This window comes from Misgurnus anguillicaudatus, chromosome 24 (assembly GCF_027580225.2).
Source record: "Misgurnus anguillicaudatus chromosome 24, ASM2758022v2, whole genome shotgun sequence".
NCBI lineage: Eukaryota > Metazoa > Chordata > Actinopteri > Cypriniformes > Cobitidae > Misgurnus > Misgurnus anguillicaudatus.
Genome location: NC_073360.2, coordinates 49,210,735 through 49,231,772, shown reverse-complemented (window position 1 = coordinate 49,231,772; position 21,038 = coordinate 49,210,735). Strand labels below are relative to the sequence as shown.

Here is a 21,038-nt window from a genome sequence, read left to right as displayed (position 1 = left end):
CAACAATGCATCTTTTCTATACAGTTACCTTATGCCTCAAATAAGACTGGGTCAAAAATGCTTGACCAAAGCTTGTATTATAATTATTAGCATTATTTATAAGGCGAAGAACAAGTTTCACGCACCAGCAGCTACACTAAAGCAAAAATGACAACAGATCATTAACGTGAACTCGAGAAAACAGCTATACTCTTAAAGTAAATGATTCTTCATACTGTTTATTAATCAACAGGACTCTAAAATGAAATGAAGGAGAACTGTAGATAAACATCTCCATCTCTCTAACAAACTACAACAACTATAACAGATTACAACAGATTGATTTCTTAAAGCTGTTGCAAGGTGAGAAGCTTTAATAACTGGACTAGTTTAGCCTTTGTATTCATTTATTACCACTGAGGTAAATGTCCTCAAAACACTGGTTATTTATGTTTTAGTTATATGAATTATATAATAACAGTTTTTTATATTATGTATCAGGCTTGTGCACAATTCAGAATTGAATTGAGAATGACTCCTAAATTCCAATTCAATTCTTGAATTTGAATTGAATTTGAATTGATGTCAAAAACAGGATCTAGAATAACAATTCGAATTTGAATTAAAGGAAGCAGAATTGCAATTCAATAGAAATTCAAAGAAATTCATATACATATTATACAGTAAGTGAGGTGTTAAAAATGAAGCTTTACAGTATATGTCAGATATGATAGCATTACATATTCTATAAATTATATTAGTTTGAACTACTGAACAGATTACATTAACAGGAAATGTTCCCCCCCAGCAATTAATGTTAAAAACTCTAGTCACATAACAAATAATTAAGTAAGATTTTTTTGTAATTGTAATTTTTTGGAACACGATGGAACATGACTTCATTTCCCAGAATGCTTTACTTTAACCAAGAATTTAAAATGGTTGCCAAACAATTTTCCAAAGTAACTTTCCTAACACTGAATGTATGTGAGATTCTTTCTGTTGTGTGACTGTGGAATTTCTTTGAATTGCCATGAATTTAATTCCACTTCCTGTCATTCCAATTCCAATTCAAATTAAACTTCCTTTAGGGCGGAGTCAATTCAATTCAAATTCAAATTCATGAATTGAATGGAGGTCAATTCTGAAATTCTGAATTGTGCACAAGCCTGTTATGTATAACAGTTTTATCTCGAAGTAATGGTAGTGCTAAAGTGTAATGTATCGCTATTCACGTTTGTGAAGTGAATTTAAAGCAATATTGCTTGCATTTGACTTAGTTAGCCACTATCCATTGGTTTTGTTATCATGTTTGGTGAGATATCTAACGTGATTACTGGGGCTTAAAGAAAAAAAATCTTGACCCCGCTAGTTCTGCCATTGCAGTCATGAATTATTATGCAAGCTAACTGGTTTTTTTGCCTCATTATTATACGCAAACATGCCTTATATAACGTAGGGAAATGATCGTTTGTCCTTTATTTATTTATTTTTTTGCAGCAACCATGTCTGTGTACTTAAAGGAACTCTGTCATGTACAGAGTGTAACGATGAACTTGAAAATCAACCATTCTGATGACTGGCGTCCCCATCCGAGTCACCACCTCAGACAACAACAGTCATAAACTCACAAACACAAATACACTCAGTAATGCGCTTAATAAAGAAAGACTTAACTATGATTTTATCTGTGTTAACCTATGATATCAGTTATTGATGTATTTTAAATATTTACGTATCATAGGCTTATCATACATGCATTGAAGTTTTAAAATGTATCTAATATAATACTTTAATTAAATTGAATGTTTTGGATACCACCATTAAATTATTTTGTGCATGTAAAACACAAGTAAAAGTTTTATTTATTGGAGATAAAATGGCTGTTTGATTAATATAAAACTTCTGTTTGTTAGGCACTAAAAAGTAAAAATAGTTAGGTTTAAGTACATTTATTAAAACTCGATAGCTGTAATGCTTCTGTGCAGAAGCAAGCCTGTGAGCCACGAAGGTAGTTTGCGAGCAGATTCATTTCCACTTATTAGACAGCATTGTTACGACACAATAAAGAGGAGGAAGCAAGTGCAGGCGATCAGAACAGGTTTACTGTAAAATATGGTAAACACAGTGAAACAACAGAGTATGTGACTAAGTCCAGGATGTTGGCAATGGTGATCGAAGGTCTACGGTGGCGTGAAGAGCGTTGAAGCGTGAAGTCGGTGAAGAGTGTGATGATGGCCAATGGATGAAACCAGGAACGGACCCAAACACTCACACGGAGACGACAACACGAAACACTGATCTGAGCACACGAAGACGAGAGACGATAATCCAAGTGGTAAGGCTGGAACATGAAATGAGGATCTGACAACAGGAAGAGAGATGAGTGAGTATTTGTAGCTGATGGGTGATGAGGATCAGCTGGAGCGAGTTAATCACTACACAGGTGACAACACTTAATCAAACGAGCACATGGATACAACGTGACTACAAACACAAAACATGACACGGAGGAAACATTGGATTTCCTACCGTGACAGTACCCCCTCCCCTAGGAACGCCCCTTGGCGTTCCCAGCCTGCTTTACCTGAAGATTGTAATCATCAATAAGGCGGTGATCCAGTATGTCCCGAGCAGGAACCCACCTTCTCTCCTCCGGATTGTAACCTTCCCAATCCACCAAGTACTGAAAACCGCGTCCCCTCCGTCTAGAGTCCAGAATACGATTAACCAAATATGTGGTCTCCCCATTAACGATACGAGGCGGGGGGGGGACCGGGGCAGGCGGATTAAGACGGGAAAAAATCACCGGTTTAATTTTGGAAACATGAAACACGGGATGAACCCTCCTGTACGCCGGTGGAAGGCTAAGACGCACTGTTACCGGATTAATGATTTTGGTAACAGAAAACGGGCCAATAAATTTGGGAGCAAGCTTATTCGAAACGGAACGCATCGGAATGTTCTGGGTTGAAAGCCACACTCTTTGACCGACGACGTAACGGGGAGGCTTCGACCGGTGGCGATCGGCCTTAGCCTTGGTGCGCGATCTTGCCTGGAGCAGAGCTCTATGAGCTCTGGTCCAGGTGCGGTGACACCTCTGGACTAGTGCGTTAGCGGAGGGGACCGACACCTCGGATTCATTACTGACAAAATTAGGTGGTTGGTACCCTAAACTACACTTAAATGGAGACATGCCCGTAGATGACACTGGCAGAGAATTGTGTGCGTACTCCACAATTGAGAGTTGTTGACACCAGGATGAAGGATTGTTGGAAGCCAAACACCGCAAAGCCCTTTCGACATCCTGATTGGCTCACTCGGTTTGACCATTGCTCTGGGGATGGAACCCGGATGAAAGACTAACAGTCGCCCCTAACAATTTACAAAACTCTCGCCAAAATTTGGACACAAACTGGGGACCCCTGTCAGAGACCACGTCTGTCGGAAGGCCATGTATACAGAAGACGTGGTCAATGACAGTTACCGCTGTTTCCTTGGCTGACGGTAATTTGGGCAAGGGGATGAAATGAGCCGCCTTCGAGAACCGGTCCACTACGGTTAAAATCACCGTATTACCCTTAGAGGGTGGGAGGGCGGTAATGAAATCTAGCGAGATGTGGGACCAGGGTCTCGAAGGGACAGACAGCGGTAAGAGTAACCCATCTGGAGGTCGATTGGAAGTCTTACCAACAGCACAAACCGAGCAAGCCAAGACGAAGTCGTGGATATCACGAGCCATACCAGGCCACCAAAATCGTTGCTTGACTAGAAATTTAGTTCTACTAACCCCTGGGTGACAAGCAACACTAGAACAATGACCCCACTGAAGAACGTCTGACCGTAATCCCTCCAGCACAAACAAACGGTTCGGTGGACAACGAGCCGGGGGCGTTACCCCTTCTAAGGCAGTCAAAACCTTCGATTCGACCTCCCATCTGAGCGCGGAGATAATGATGGTCTCCGGTAAAATGGGCTCGGGAGTAGCAGTACGATCGGAACGCTCAAAAAGACGGGATAAAGCATCGGGTTTGATGTTTTTGGAACCCGGCCGGTAAGAAAGTGTAAAATCGAAACGACCGAAAAATAATGCCCACCGAGCCTGCCTGGAGTTAAGTCTTTTGGCAGTTCTAATGTATTCGAGATTTTTATGGGCCGTCCATACAATGAAAGGTACACCCGACCCTTCAAGCCAGTGACGCCATTCTTCCAGTGCCAATTTGACGGCCAACAACTCCCGATTGCCAATGTCATAATTAACTTCCGCAGGAGATAAACGGTGAGAATAATACGCGCAAGGATGCACCTTTCCATCTGAGGATGCGCGCTGGGATAACACTGCTCCTACCCCCACCTCTGACGCGTCAACCTCCACTATGAATTGACGTGAGCGATCAGGGGTGACAAGAATAGGAGCTGAAACAAAGCAGCTTTTCAGTTTGGCAAACGCAGCCTCAGCTGTGTCTGACCACCTGAACGTCAAACTAGGGGAGGTCAAAGCGGTCAGAGGTGCGGCTAGTTGGCTGAAATTGCGAATGAAACGCCGATAAAAAGTGGCGAACCCCAGAAATCTCTGCAGGGCCTTGCGAGACTCTGGGGATGGCCAATCTACCACAGCCTTAACCTTCTCAGGATCCATGCGAACACCCTCAGTCGAAATGTGTCCTAGAAAAGAAACAGACTGTGCATGAAAAACGCATTTCTCCGCCTTGACAAACAATCCATTCTCTAGCAACCGCAGAAGCACTCGTCGTACGTGTTGCACGTGTTCCTGGAGAGACGAAGAAAAAATCAATATGTCATCCAGGTAAACATATATGAACTGATCGACCATGTCTCGCAACACGTCATTAACGAGTGCTTGGAAGACTGCCGGCGAGTTAGATAGCCCGAAAGGCATCACGCTGTACTCAAAATGGCCTCTAGGGGTGTTAAATGCAGTCTTCCATTTGTCCCCCTCCCTAATGCGGACCAAATGATAAGCGTAACGTAAGTCCAATTTAGTGAAAACGGACGCTCCCTGCAACCTCTCAAAAGCTGAAGACATAAGCGGCAAAGGATAAGTATTCTTTACCGTTATGTTGTTCAACCCTCGGTAGTCAATACAAGGTCGCAAGGATCCGTCCTTCTTCCCCACAAAAAAGAACCCCGCCCCCGCTGGAGAAGAGGAAGGGCGAATGAACCCCGTTGCTAGAGAACTGGATATATATTTCTCCATGGCCGCCGTCTCTGGAATAGACAAGGAATATAACTTGCCCTTAGGCGGAGAGGTACCTGGCAATAACTCAATCGCACAGTCATAGGGACGATGACGAGGAAGAGAATCAGCCCGCGACTTACTGAAAACCTCCTTCAGGTCGTGGTACTCCGCGGGCACGTTAGTCAAATCTGCTTCCCCCTGAAACACAGACTCAGAAACATTAACACCAGCAGACTAAAGACAAGACAAATGACACTCCTCGCTCCAGCTAACAACAGATCCGAGACGCCAATCGATCCTGGGGTTGTGTTTATGGAGCCAAGTGTGACCGAGAACAATGGGAGTCTGAGGTGAGTCTGTGATGAGAAATGACATCTTCTCCGTATGATTGCCAGATGTGATGAGGGAAACAGGAACGGTGGTCTGAGTAATAACTGGTAATTTGTGTCCATCAAGTGCAAAAGGTGCAATGGGGTGTCTGAGGGGTGTGAGAGGAATGTTGATCTTACTTGCAAAGTTGATGTCCATAAAGCTACCCTCGGCCCCAGAATCCACCAAAGCGTGCTGATCCAGTGTGTGGTTGGACCACCGTAGTCTCACCGGAAGGAGTGTCAATGTTGATGAGGTCTTCCTGGCAGAGATCCCACCCAATAGTAGCCTCAGATTTACTATCGGGCTTGAACTTTTACTGGACAGCGCTGGATGTGATGTTCTGGGCTGCCACAGTATAAACACAGTCCAAGGGATCTCCGCCTGATCCTCTCCTCCCAGGAGAGCCGGGCTCGCCCCCCCCTGCATGGGTTCAAGATCTCCAGGTGGGCTGACCGCAACCTCCGACCGCAGGTGCTGAACCTCCGAACCGGTCGTGCGAGTCGTTCTCCCCCTCCGTCTGGCAGCTTGGTCGAGACGGTTGTCAATACGGATGGTAAGGTCGATCAAACCATTAAGTGAAGTGGGGAGCTCAACGGCGCGAATCTCCTGTTGGATACGGTCAGCTAACCCATGCAGGAAATGATCCCACTGCGCCTCTTCGTTCCACCTACACTCCGCCGCCAGGGTGCGGAACTCAATGGAATAATCGGACACGGACCTCTCCTCCTGACGCAGATCCGCTAACAGTCTGGCTGCCTCCCTCCCGGCGACGGAGCGGTCGAAGACCCGTTTCATCTCCTCCGAGAGGGCGTGGAACGAAGCACAGCAGCTGTCGTGGTTCTCCCACACCGCCGTCCCCCAGAGGGCAGCCTTCCCCGTAAGCAAGGAGAGCACGAACACCACCTTCATCTCCTCGGTGGTGAACGTGCGGGGCTGCAATGCGAAATGCAAAGAATAATGAGAGAGAAATGATCAACAAAATTTCGGCTCACCCGCATACTTCTCCGGAATCGGAAGGCGTGGTTCGGACTGGGGAATACCCCCGGTGGCGATCGGCGGTGTGGGTGGCGTGGGGGGCGCAGTGGGTGGCGGTAGATGTTGTTGTTGAGCCTGAAGGGCGAGCTCGGAAACCTTCGTCACCATTGCTTGAAAGGCTTGACCCATCTCATCTATCGCCTTGTCCTGGCGATCCATACGGCCCACAGCTCTCTGTAAAAATTCTTCTAGATGAGATGGGGAGCGATCGCCTGCTGCTTCCATGATGGTCAGATCCTTCTGTTACGACACAATAGAGAGGAGGAAGCAAGTACAGGCGATCAGAACAGGTTTATTGTAAAATATGGTAAACACAGTGAAACAACAGAGTATGTGACTAAGTTCAGGATGTTGGCAATGGTGATTGAAGGTGTACGGTGGCGTGAAGAGTGTTGAAGCGTGAAGTCGGTGAAGAGTGTGATGATGGCCAATGGATGAAACCAGGAACGGACCCAAACACTCACACGGAGACGACAACACGAAACACTGATCTGAGCACACGAAGACGAGAGACGATAATCCAAGTGGTAAGGCTGGAACATGAATGAGGATCTGACAACAGGAAGAGAGATGAGTGAGTATTTGTAGCTGATGGGTGATGAGGATCAGCTGGAGCGAGTTAATCACTACACAGGTGACAACACTTAATCAAACGAGCACATGGATACAACGTGAGTACAAACACAAACACAAAACATGACACGGAGGAAACATTGGATTTCCTACCGTGACAAGCATAGTCCGCTCATCGTGTTTTGTATTGCATCACTTAAAGATCGTAAACCTTTAAAATCGAGTTTAGTAAGATTGTATGCAACTACAGTCGGCTTTGGTTAACTATTGAGGCATCGTCTCTTGTCACAAGGCTCAATGTGACCGCAGTATTTGTTGAACACTGCTGGCAGCGGCGACGTCTGTGTCCGTACCATTCTTATCAATGACAGCATAAGTTCACATCTCCCTGCTCCCGAGTCATAAAGCTCGTCTTTAACGATACAATGTTTAATAACTTAAAAAATACGGCGTTTTTTTAATTTCCTGAAATATAATGGTTTTGAAGATAATAGGATTCCGCCCGACAGCGACGAAATTGTAGATGGGACATTTGTAAAAAAAAAATGTCCCCCTCTGTCTGGGCTCCATCCCGCCAATCGGGCCCTAGGCGCACGTGCCTAGTTTGCCTTTGCGTTAATCCGGCTGTGTTCACAGGCAGTCTCAGTGACATACTGTATACTTGAGCTGTTACACACATCATTGACATTGTAACATTTAAAAATGGCGAACAACAACAATGCATCTTTTCTATACAGTTACCTTATGCCTCAAATAAGACTGGGTCAAAAATGCTTGACCAAAGCTTGTATTATAATTATTAGCATTATTTATAAGGTGAAGAACAGGTTTCACACACCAGCAGCTACACTAAATCAAAAATAACAACAGATCGTTAAAACTGTGAACTTAAGAAAACAGCTATACTCTTAACGTAAATGATTCTTCAGACTGTTTATTAATCAGCAGGACTCTAAAATGAAATGAAGGACAACTGTAGATAAACGTCTCCATCTCTCTAACAAACTACAACAACTATAACAGATTACGACAGATTGATTTCTTAAAGCTGTTGCAAGGTGAGAAGCTTTAATATACATAACTGGACTAGTTTAGCCTTCGTTTCATTTCTGTTTTATCACAGTCAACTCGATTCTTGACTGCCTAAAAATCCTTCCTTGGCATATTGCGTTACAAAACATTGGAGTGTGTAACCGCTAGCATTTCTAGTTTATGTTAATTAGGTTATACGGGCTACGTTGATTAAAACAGCTTATAAGGGCTGACTTCGCGTTAGAATCAGAACACAAAACAGGGAACGTAAATCCCCTTGTGTTTTTTTTAAACTGGGGTGAACAGAGTGAAGACTTTACAGTGGAAAGAAAACTGCATTGTATTGCTCCAGCGTCACATTGTGTAAACTGCATTTATAGTAATGAAGTGCACATATGCAGATATCATAGAAATTAGCATTAAATACACACACCTTGCTTTCTTGTGAAGTTCACGCGCATTGTGAGACCGTGGATTAAAGAACGTGCTAAAACGCAGAGTAAAGACGGGGCAGAGATATGAGGGCTCAGCTTAAGGGATTGTGTGTGCGGCACAGTCCTTGGCTGAGGCCCCAAAAATTTCATGTGCCCTTAGAATCACCCCCCCCCTTACGGCGCCCCTGGTTGCCGGTAACAACAGTCGTTAGAGGAACCCCGAATTACACTTGTACTCAATTCCAAAGGAGTTAAATCAGCTGAATAAAGGATTGCCTTCAATCAGAAGTGACCACTAAGATAACAGAAATGCTTGCCTAATATTAATGAATAGTAACATATAAGTTACAGCTGTCACTTATACTTACAAGCCTACAGTAATGGATTCAGACGTCCTAAAACACTTTTTTCCTAAACTTTACAATTTACACAAAACCTTTTTATATACATTTATAAATGCCAATGGACATTTTGACTTAATTATGAGCGTATGTTACTGTCAAAGCCTGAAAGATCACAGTTCTGCATGTGGACGTTTGTTCCCGCTGAGATGTTATGGACAGCAGACTTTCTTTTGTGTCCCAGCAACATATTTTCAGGAGCAGATTAACCATATGGGCAAACTGGGTGAGTGCCCAGGGGCACCAAAGTCTTAGAGACACCAACTGATACCAGCAAAAAAAATATTTTATAAAATTACAAAAGTACTTGCTCTTTAAGACGTAAGTTGTTCATCTACTAAGTGAACGTGACGTGCACAACAGCTTTTTGGAAAATGATCGGCAGCAGCTAAGTGGCATAGCCAAAAAAAGTACATTAAGCCACTTTACACAAAATCCCACAAATATGCAGTTTTTTTCACGCTGGTGCTGAGCAGTCTGTTAGCAGCACTAATGATGATGTAAATTTATGCTCTGTTCTGAGCTCCCAGACTGAGGTGGATGATGAAACGAACAATCGACGGTTTGCTGTTCCTGGTGATCTGGCCTTGTGGGGGTTCATCACAGAAAAAGTGAAGGAAGAGTAAACAACGTGGAGCTGCAGTCTATCAGAATCAGGCTGCCAAATATCCAACATCTGTATGTGATTGTGGAATGGGGGAAGAACACGTTCTCTTATAAATGAATTATTACAGTCTCGTCCCCAAAACAACTTAAAGGGATACTTCACCGATTTAGCATTCAGCTTTGTATCTGTAGAAACCCGGCAGTATTACTGAATGACCATGTTTCCCTCCCTCATTTCCCCCTGAGAGGAGAGATATCTGCATTTTGGTTCTGCAAAAAAGTCCTCCGATGATGCAAAAATCGTCATATTACATCATCGGAGGACTTTTTTGCAGAACCAAAATGCAGATATCTCTCCTCTCAGGGGGAAATGAGGGAGGGAAACATGGTCATTCAGTAATACTGCCGGGTTTCTACAGATACAAAGCTGAATGCTAAATCGGTGAAGTATCCCTTTAATTGTTCCTAAGGAATGGCTACTGTACTCCCCGTCACCTGGATTGGTTTATTTCTATTCATGCAAACTTTTCTCCTCACAAAATCATACATTTATTACAGGCTTCTGTGACTGGAAACATCCTGAGAGGATATCCGACCACGAAAAGAGTGCAGATCACTGACGTAACATGCTTGCTTTAATAAACCGAGCAAAACAAATATCGAGGCCAAGACCAGACCTCTCCCATGTTGATCAGTTGACATTTAGGCTATCTTTAGATTTGTTAAAGCAACACCAAAGAGTTTTGGCTCTTTGCTCCCCCTACAGGTTAGAAGCGTAATTGTCCATTACCCACTGTCATAAATACTGAGGCATAGCTGGGTCTGATTGGATTGTAGGTCTGCCGTAAAGCAAGTTTTTGTAGTATTCACTCGGACTACAGGACCGCTACCCGACGGTTGGAAACTTCTTTAGTGCGGTTTTGGCCAATAGAGGGCTGCAAAGCGAATGTGAAAGTGCTGTTCACCCTGTTTAGAGTGGATGAACCACTGAAACTGTTTTGGAAGCATTATTTTAAGGTAAAAAAAACTCTTTGGTGTTGCTTTAATGCTGAGGGAAGAGAAGTTAAAAAGATTCCTTGGATTTGAGCCAATCCATAGCCACACAGGTGCAAGCCTTGCTGAGTGTCTACTAAAAATGGTGCGAGACTTGGGGTTGGACTTGTCAAATTGTCAACTACAATGCAATTAGAAAAGGGCTTGCAAAAATTGCTTCAGATTGCAATGAAAAAGCAGACACAAGACGTAATGCTGCCGCACTCGCTGGTAAGATAAATAATGTGGAAACGACAATAATGACTACACTGTGGAACCGGGTGTTAAGCAGATTTAAGGCAACAAGCGTTCATCTGCAAAAAGACAACATGGACTTATTCACTGCTGTTGAACTATTGCAGTCATTACACTTTTATGTTGACACTACGAGAGCAGTTTGTTGAGGTAGATGAATCTGCTCGTGCTTTCTGTGTTACTCAGACTTATCAATATGATGTTTACCACAAACGAAAGTGGTTTGCGGATGAGTCATCTGATGAAGATGAAGTATTATTTACTGATGTAAGTCAGAGATTTAAGATCGAGGCATATTATGTCATTTTGGACAGACTTAATCATGCCTGACTAAACGTATTAATGCTTACAAAGAGGTCTATGATCTTTTTGGTGTTCTCTTTTGTAAGGACTGTACAGAAAGTGAATTGTGCATAAGGGCTGATAAACTGTCATCACTTCTCCAGTGGACCAAAATAAAACTTTGACTGATGAATTGATTCAGTTCAAACATTTTAGCAAAGACAAGATCTCACCCGCAGAGCTGCTGTAAATTGTTGATCAGAATGAAGTAAAGACAACATTTCCTAATATTTTTGTTGCACTTACTGTATACTGTATTTAACTTTGTCAGTATCTAACTGTGAAGGAGAGAGGTCTTTATCTACTCTAAAGCGAGTGAAAATGAACTTTGGACAACAATGACACAGAAACGTCTTTCTGCACTTTCCCTGCTTGTCATTGAATCTGAACTGGTTAGGGACATAGATTTTGAAGACATCATATGCCAGTTTGCTTGGTCAAAATCCCAAAAAGTGCAATTGTAAATAGTATGAGAATTTCTGCATAATATTACTGCAATTGTTTTGTTTGTGTTGTTCAGTACAAGCAATGTAGCATTACACAACTGAGTAGTTGCACATTAACTACAGATGTTGTTATATGTCAGATTCAGGCTGTTTTCACATATGTTGGTGCGCACCGTGGTGCGGCCTCGGAGCGCACCAAAATACATTGTATCATTTTTCAGTTAGTGCGGTCCGTGTTCACATATACATATTTTTTACTTTACTTGAAATGCCGCACCGTACACCATGTGACAACGGTCAGCGCTGTCATTGGTCTCTGACAGCTCTTACCGTCTCATGACCACCCCCACGTTTCCACGACAACCAGCCTGACAGAGAGAGCGCAGCTATCAAGATGTGGAGATAAACGATGCACGTCTTTGTGAAGTTTCTTTGCTTTAACGCGAAATTGCGTAGCTGTTCTATTAAAACCTTTCTCACGGAGCCGTTTGCTAAAAAGCCTGTAATGTCACTAGTTGTGTGTGGAGGACAGCTATGCATTTATAAAATCATCAGCTCAAACGTAAAGGAGACAGCGAATCTCTATGCAACGGACCAGGATTGGCTTGTTTGTTGTTAACCCACAATATAACACCCGGCTCACGTCACAACGGAAGCCCAGTGGCTCAAACATGTGGAGAACTTCCTGTATTTGGTTCGGTCCGAGGTCCGGCAGTGTTCACACCACAGGTGGGTCGCCCCAGAGTTCGGCAACAGCCGCTCCGAGACCACCTGGTTAGAGCGGTCTCGGAGCGGCCGTTTAGTGCGCACCCGAGTGCGGCTGTTGTGTTCACACTGACCCATACGCACCGTACTCGGAGCGACACGTCATTTGGGCCGACCTAAACAGTGTATATGTGAAAACACCCTAAAGAGTTGTTTTTTGTGTTCAGTTCTACAAAAGTGACATGTTTATATTGATAGTTTCCTTGTGAAATGTAATAATTGCTCATTCTTACAAAATCTTTTAAATTATTAAGTGGATTCTTGCATGATCATTTGTGAGGTGGGTCGGGGGCACCACAAATACATCACTGCTTATTTTAAGAACTACAAAACAATACACTGTAATACATTTTGATATTGTTTCACCAGATAATACATTATATTTTACCATTAAACTTCAGAAATATAGTAGAGATAATGTTTTTATGTGTACTCAGAAGATGTGATTCACTGTTAACTGTGGGGTGCAGGGCTGTTATGGTAACAGGATACAGCGTGCTATCAGAGGGATTGTTTATTTACGTTAGTAAATTAAAGCCAAAAATATTCACCAAGTTGTCTACTCGATTTATAATGACAGATATTATATTTTATTTATTTTTATGAGACAGTTTTAATTTCTGGAAATATTTAATACAGAATATGACAAAAAATGCAGAATCACAAAAATTCAAAATTTTGTTGATTTTGCACTCTTCGGCGATTGCGAACAACTGGAGGGACTGACTGGCAGCCGACATCTAAATCCAGATTGTACAATCATTATTTTGTCTCTGGTAAGCCCTCAATTAAACTAATAAATGTGACCATTTAGTGCATTAGATATGTGTTCGCTGCCAAGACGGACACAAATATGGTGGCGGGCATGGCAGAAGTGACGTCTTTGGTACTCATGAATTGCTTAATTAACCATGAACATACCTGATAGCTTTTTGTAGATGAATTCTGGTGAGCATGTCAACACCATTTAACACGAAAGTACACCTGTTCCTATTAATATCAGATTTTAATTGTTCTTCTCCACATAGATTCATGGTAAGAATGTTGTCCCACCCAATTTTTTATTCCTACTTAAACAAATGAAGTAATATAACCACACTTAAAAAAAAGCCACACAATAATCACGTAAAGCTGCTCTCTGTCCATCCTGACTAGACCCCGAAGCTGCCGCCATTTCCACCATTTAGAAGTTCAGCTGCCGCCAGCCAATAATTTCCTAAGCCAAATTGAGCTGATAAAGTTTGGCTGAGCCAGCTAAAATTATTTGCATCAAATAATAATTCTATCAACTAGAGACATACACACACAAAATATATAAAGCAATACACAAGATCTATTTTCCGACTGGTTTCATAACAGCACAGTCTTGTGCTCGCTCGTTGCTATGATACACAGCTGGCCGTTTCTCAATCCAAAGACTGCAGCCTGTGGAGGTCGTATATGCAGGCTGCATACGTCATCAAGCCTGGTTTATTTAAGTTAACTGAGCATTACATTCGCAAGCCATATGCATATTACAACAATTTACGATTAACTAAGAATAAACTTTATAATTGTTAATATTTTGAAATAAGACAGTCTTGATGACGTATGCAGCGTAAAAATGCGACCTCCGGAGGCATTTTTAAAAAAAGTTGCCAGCCAGCGCCAGCGTTTTTCATGATTTTCACCAAAGTTTAATGCCTTCCAGAAAATGTTCTCCTTCAGATATATAAACATACAATATACCAAATGAAAGAACAGACCCTCTGCTTTCAAACAAAAAAAAACGTTTCATCCTACCTTGAGGAGTTCTTTTGTAATCAGCTTTTGAATATGGGTAGGTTTCTGTAAAAACACCACATTTTGAGCAAAAAGCAGAGATAATTCCATGTTTGTGACGGACTTTTCATAGAGATCCCATTCAGAGCAATCTTTAAAACAGACACGGACATGCAGCAGCTTGCCATAGGGCAATACTTCCGGGTTTAAAAAGTTGCGGATAATAGCGGTATTGCAGAAAGACGGAAAATCTCGTCATTGGCGGGGAAGCGTTTTCTCTTAATTGACGAGATATCTCGTCAATGGCGGGGAAAGAGTTAACTTAGACCTACCCAGACTTTTGTTAAATCTTCAGGGCACGGTTGCACAAACCTGAATCAAAGATTGATGTTATGAACCAAATATTCTGGAACGGAGAGATTTATAGCACTGAACGTGATATAACTGCAGTAACAAACCATCGTTTCCACATTGCTAATTCACGACGCATGATTCAGTGTACATTAAAGTGAAATGTGCAAAACTTTATCCAAAATAATACTGATAACAGTGTGTGTTTATATTACAGTTTTTCTCAGTCTCATTTTCTCATTAGGCCTAAAAAAAAATTTGTTTGGTTCCGGTTTCCGACCGACCCTGCCAATTTATGTGCGACCCAAATTTATTTTATGAGCTTGGGGAAGAAATAATACACATTAAATAAATACACAAATAAAAAAAAATTTGAGGCGAACTATAATTTACCTTTTAGTACAACACCGTTTTTGTAAAGCACGCGTCCTCCAGCAACAAACAAAGCACCCTGCTGGAAAAAACAGCTAATACCAGCTTAAGCTGGTAGCTGGTTTAAGCTGGTCCAAGCTGGTCATTAGCTGGTCCAAGCTGGTCATTAGCTGGTCCAAGCTGGTCATCAGCTGGTCCAAGCTGGACATTAGCTGGTCCAAGCTGGTCATTAGCTGGTCCACCAGCTCAGCCAAGCTGGTCCACCAGCTCGAACAGGTCCCCACCAGCTCAGAAAGCTGGTCCACCAGCTCAGCAAGCTGGTCCACCAGCTCGAACAGGTCCCCACCAGCTCAGCAAGCTGGTCCACCAGCTCAGCAAGCTGGCCCACCAGCTCGACCTGGTCCCCACCAGCACACCCAAGCTGGTCCATGTCCCCACCATATATAATAGGTCGCCAAGATGTAAGATGTGATCCCGGATTAACATTTTTTGTTGATCCTGGATCAACGTTTTAATCAAAGATACCCCAAGCTACCCTTAACTCAAACCCTAAACATTTTTAAGCCCTCAAATTAGTGTAAAATAATAGTTTGAGGAGTATTTCTTAAAAGCCCCTAACCCAATCCTAAACCAAAATCTAACATGCACACTAATCTTATGCCTGCAATCTGATTGGTTAATGAAAATGTTGATCCCGGACCAACAATGGTTTTGATCCAGGATCACATCTTACTTGGTGAAATCACGTCCACCACCACCATATAGAATATATGTATATATAGCCATAGGTCAAAACAAAACATGCAGAATAAACAGGCAACTTTTAATATGTTACAATATATTGTGGTCCACCAGCTCGTGCAGGACCCCACCATCTCAGCAAGCTGTCCATATCCCCACCATATATAATAGGTCGCCGTGATTTCACCAAGTAAGATGTGATCCCAGATTCAAGACATCAACAAAAGGAAAAAAAAAGTTTTAAAAAGTCAAGACAGCAACAAAAAATAAGTTTAATAATTCTGTTACTGTAACTTATTTCTGTTTGCTCTGCTACACTGTAAAACCCAACAGTGTAAGTCACTAAACAAAATGAGTTTATTTAAGTTTTTGTTTTTTAAAAAGTTAATTTCACTTAATAAAAACTGTGATATGAACTAAAAAACTGCAAATGATTAACCATAACTTAAACCGAATAAGAACTACATTAAAAAATGAACTTAAACTGAATACCAGAATCACACATTCTCCCTCTCTCACACACCTGAAGTAAATAATGGCTTTAATTATGACACGCGCCCCTCCCCCACATCTCACACGGAGTTTCACAGTCAGAGCAACAGCAGCCAGGACACAGACAGCTAACAGGTAAACTCTTTCAACTTTTTAAAAGCATCTTTAAACTTTAAAATCATGTTACCACGTTTATTCATTCGTTTATTTTGTTGCGAGTACACCAGAGTTATTTAAGTGAAAAATGAATTCATATTTGTGTGTTTCTCTCTCAGTACTAACGTTAACTGACTGTCTGTTCTCAACCAAACAATCATATAAGACCTTTTAAAGGTAACATTACCACGTTTATTCATTCATTTATTTTGTTGTGATTTCACCACAGTTATGTAAGTGAAAAATTACTTCATATTTGTGTGTTTTCTCACAGGTAAGTACGAACGCGTCTTTACCATTGAGGAGGCTGACTGACTTTCATCTACCAACCGTCAAAAACTAAAGAAATGTTACTACAAGTGGACCTATTTATTTACTCATCATGCTGTAAGTACACCACAGTTTTGTCAGTGAAAATATAATATTTGAGTTTTCTCACTGCTTGGCGTAGACAAATGTGACCATGTGTAACGTTAATTTGGAAAATACATGGAAAAAGTGTATGTCTTAATGTTTAAATGTTGTTTGGATTAAGGGACAGTACACTGATTTTGTTTTAAGATATTCCTGTTTGGACAGTCTATTAAAGTCATAAAGGAATACTTGATATATTTCATAAGGACTGTGTAAATCTAATATTAGTTTTAATGTGAATTTGGACTGAACAGCTCACTTTTGTTTTATGTCTAAAAAAAATTTGTAAAATAAATGATTGTTCAATAAACTGTAATAATTTCACCCTTTTCTGTCATTTTTGTTTATACTAATGTTTTTCTGATATGTAACTTTAATTCATTTGAGTTAAATCAACACTTATGTAACACTTAAGATTCATAAAAAAAAGATATAGACAATATTAATACTAACATTACAATGTTAGTTGTGTATAAATATATAATTTAGCTATATATATAGCTAATATTTCATTACCTTATACATCAAATAATTAATATATGTTAATTTATAAATAAATACATTTATCTTGAATGCATGTCCATGCTTCATTGTTTTATCATATGGTTTACTACTGAAAATAACCAGCTTGCTACACCAGCTAAAGCCAGGCTGGGAGACCAGCAAAAACCAGCTTACCACCTTAAGCTGGTTTTAGCTGGTCTCCCAGCCTGGCTTTAGCTGGTGTAGCAAGCTGGTCAATCTGAAGGACCAGCTGAGCCACCAGCTACCAGCAAATGCTGGTTTTAGACCAGCTACCATGTTCCAAAACATAGCTTGAGCTGGTCAAGCTGGAGGACCAGCTGAGCCACCAGCTACCAGCAAATGCTGGTTTTAGATCAGCTACCATGTTCCAAAACACAGCTTGAGCTGGTCAAGCTGGTTGACCAGCTTGAGCTGGTCAAGCTGGTTTTTCCAGCAGGGCAGCTACACAGTCGTTAACACAATAGTTCACAGATCGTTGTCGCCACTTACAAAAGCACTGGTAAAGTGGTAATTTTTGGTGTGCATTCGAGATGCTGTTTCGTGCACAGCAACGTGATCTTTTGCCCCGCCGAAAGTTGTAAATTACAGACAAAAAAAGACGAGCTGAACAACGATATGCAAGTGGGCTTTTCTCTTCCAGAGAGGACAAACCAAGGCTAATTTTTGCTGGCAGTAAGTGAATTATAATATTTGAATTTATGGTATTATGACCAGGGCTTGACATTAACACCGCCAAACGCGGGTAAGATTTCGGCCGTAAGGCGGGTCTGTTTTCTTAAAAGTTATGCGACATGATAAACAATACGCAATGCGACACTGGGAAACTACAACTTCCATGAGCATTCTGCACCCAGAGCAACGCACAGAGATCTGTTGAGAGACGCGCACGCGATCAGCGGGGCGTTGCGGACCAAATAATCACCTTCCAGAGAGCGCGCGAGAGCTGATGGATTTGCGAATGCACAAGAGGACGCAGTCTGAGCGCATACACACTTCGGGAAAGATAAAACAATTGCATGGAAGTGATTAATTAGATATAAATTGCGTGCACACTCTCAGGGCAAGAGCGAAGAGAAATTCAGCGCATCTGAATGCACACGAAATCAAAAGAAACCCGCCATCGAGAGGTTCGCGCATCATTTTAATGTAACAATAATGCCCTCCCGACATTTGTCATTAAAAGTCTTAAATCCCTTTTATCAGAAACCATTTAGCTTATAAAATACATCTGCATGACAGTAAAATTAATGTACATATCTTGACAGTATTTACTGCTGTTGTTAATAAATATTTAAAGTGGTTGTCGATGGGTTTTGTGTTTATCTTTTCAGTTTAGAATTAGTGTTTCTTCTACACCCCTGTTCTACTTTTAATATATTAATTCAAAGTTAATCTATTTATGCCTTAATTACTAGCATGTTTTTCATGCATCTTATATGATCTATACTGATATACCAGCTATATACCAGCTAAATGTTGTCTTAATTCGGGTAGTCAGACTGCATTTGAAATCCAGTCTGCATCTAATTTAGCAAGTAAATTTGCTCGAATTAAAGTAATTTTAGGATGCCAAAGTCAAATTTAATCATATACAATTTAACTTTGGCTAGTACCTTTGAAAAACAACTAGCCACTTTGGCTGGTGAGCAAAAAAGTTAATGTCAAGCCCTGATTATGCTACAAAGAGTTCCACTTTTATACTTTAGCCACAGGCTCACGTAAGATATTTTTCATATCATACAGACAGATTCAACACCGGCCTCCACATATTGCGTTTCGTTATTTATTTATTTTTTTACTTTAAAACACGCAGTGTATTCGTTCAGCTGCATTTACTGCTCTCTCTCTCTCTCTCTTTCTCTCTCTCTCTCTCTCTCTCTCACACACACACACACACAATTAAAAAGAGATAATCCGTGGAGATCCGTGGCTCTGCGCTGCGTGAGACAAACACGCAATATGGCCAAAGTCACCTCAAATATATCCGCTATTCAATTTAAATATTTAACAATTTCCTACCTATCCCTTGCTGCCACTGTAAAAAAAAATAAAAATAAAAAAAAAATTCCCTACCGACCCATGACCTAAACTGACAACCAACCGGAACCAAACTTTTTTTTTTATGCCTTACCTGGAAAGATTGAGATCTAGTTAATCAGTATAACATATACATCTGTAGACATGTAGTGGCAGCTTCAGTCATTTGCAGCTATGAAAAGTTTGGCTGCAGCAGTCATTTAGGTTTTGGCTGAGCCGGCTAGTCAGCCAATAACTTCATCAGCCAGCCATTATTCTCAAAACAAATGGCTTCGGGCTCTAATCCTGACAGACAATTTAAGTAGAATCACAGAAAATAAACAGATGCACTCTGAGCAATTAAAGGAACGTTTACATACACATGACTTGTATTAACAAAGTCTGGTTCATTTGGAAATATTGCCTTGTGTATGCGAACTGAACCAACATTGTAGCCATTTAACCCCCGTTTTCAAAACAAAGCAATCAATCTACAGGTCTGAAAACACCCTAAGATTAACTTTTATGATCCACTTTCAATGTTGACTAGTGTCTATAAATCCATTACAGATGTTATGATCTCTATATAGTCTCACTATAATATATATGTGATTTCTGTCTAAACATCAGATCACAATCTTACCTCAGTAGCTTCAGTTTACAGTCAGGATTCTTCAGTACATCAGAGATCAGCTTCACTCCTGAATCTGTGAGATTATTATAAGACAGATCCAGATCTCTCAGGTGTGATGGGTTTGATCTCAGAGCTGAAGTCAGAGCAACACAACCTTCATCTGTGATATCACACCTCCACAACCTGTAAAGAACAGAGACTTTATGTGAATTATCCAAAACTACAAACACAAATCTGTAACCTCCATCTCTTCATGTAATGTTCCTCTTTCAATCCCTCAGTAACTGAGAAACTGTGTGTTTAAATGTCAAATAAATCCATCACACAGCTGACTATTAGTGTTAGATGTCCTAAACCACATGAACATTTCTTCATAAATCTGTATTGAGTTCATGACTCACACTGAATACTTGATCTTATTTCCTCAAGTGTTTGTGTTCATAATGGACAAGATCTTGTCTGACTCTCAGCTAACAGAGAAAAGTTCTAAGAACGTTCCCTGAAAGTTCCCAAAAATGTTCTGCCAACATAAAAAGTGTTCAGTTTTCTTGATGTTATAAGAATGTTTTTGGGTTGTCTGAACGTTAGATGAATGTTACATTCTACCATTTTCAAACGTTATGTCAATGTCATGTTTTAATGTTCACACAATGTTTAAAACAACAACTGTTTTATAGACTTATTTGCTTGTTATGTAAATGATAGAGTAGGACTGGACAATAATTCAATATCAATATATCTCGCAGTATAATATTTTTCGATAACAGTGATATGGTTTCTAAACACATTTCCGATAATTCGATACATTACGGCGTAGGGGTGTCACAATTCTCCAAATCCTCGATTCGATTACATTTTCGATTCTAAGGCCACGATTCGATCCGATTCTCGATTTAAAATTTTTTTTTTTTAAGACAAAAATTATATGCCATTATTTATTATTATTATAGTTTAACATTGACATGCACATTGCACAACTCGCATGGGGGTTTGTGGGCTTCACTTAACGCGAGAGCTTGTGGAGAGAGGATTCCTTCTTGCACGCACATGGACTTAATGCGTGTGTCTTGGACTATGCGTGTGTCTTGGACTCATAGCATCTGA

The 21,038-nt window shown here is 41.0% G+C and overlaps 2 long non-coding RNA genes across 2 annotated transcripts in view; one reads left to right on the top strand and one right to left on the bottom strand.

The window, feature by feature from the left end:
• Nucleotides 1–21,038, bottom strand: part of LOC141361385 (uncharacterized) — a 142,338-nt gene that overhangs the window by 86,370 nt on the left and 34,930 nt on the right. The window lies entirely within an intron of this gene.
• Nucleotides 15,039–17,161, top strand: LOC141361521 (uncharacterized). Its single transcript, XR_012367648.1, has 3 exons — nt 15,039–16,324; nt 16,465–16,522; nt 16,620–17,161. It is a non-coding gene; the product is annotated as an uncharacterized lncRNA (long non-coding RNA).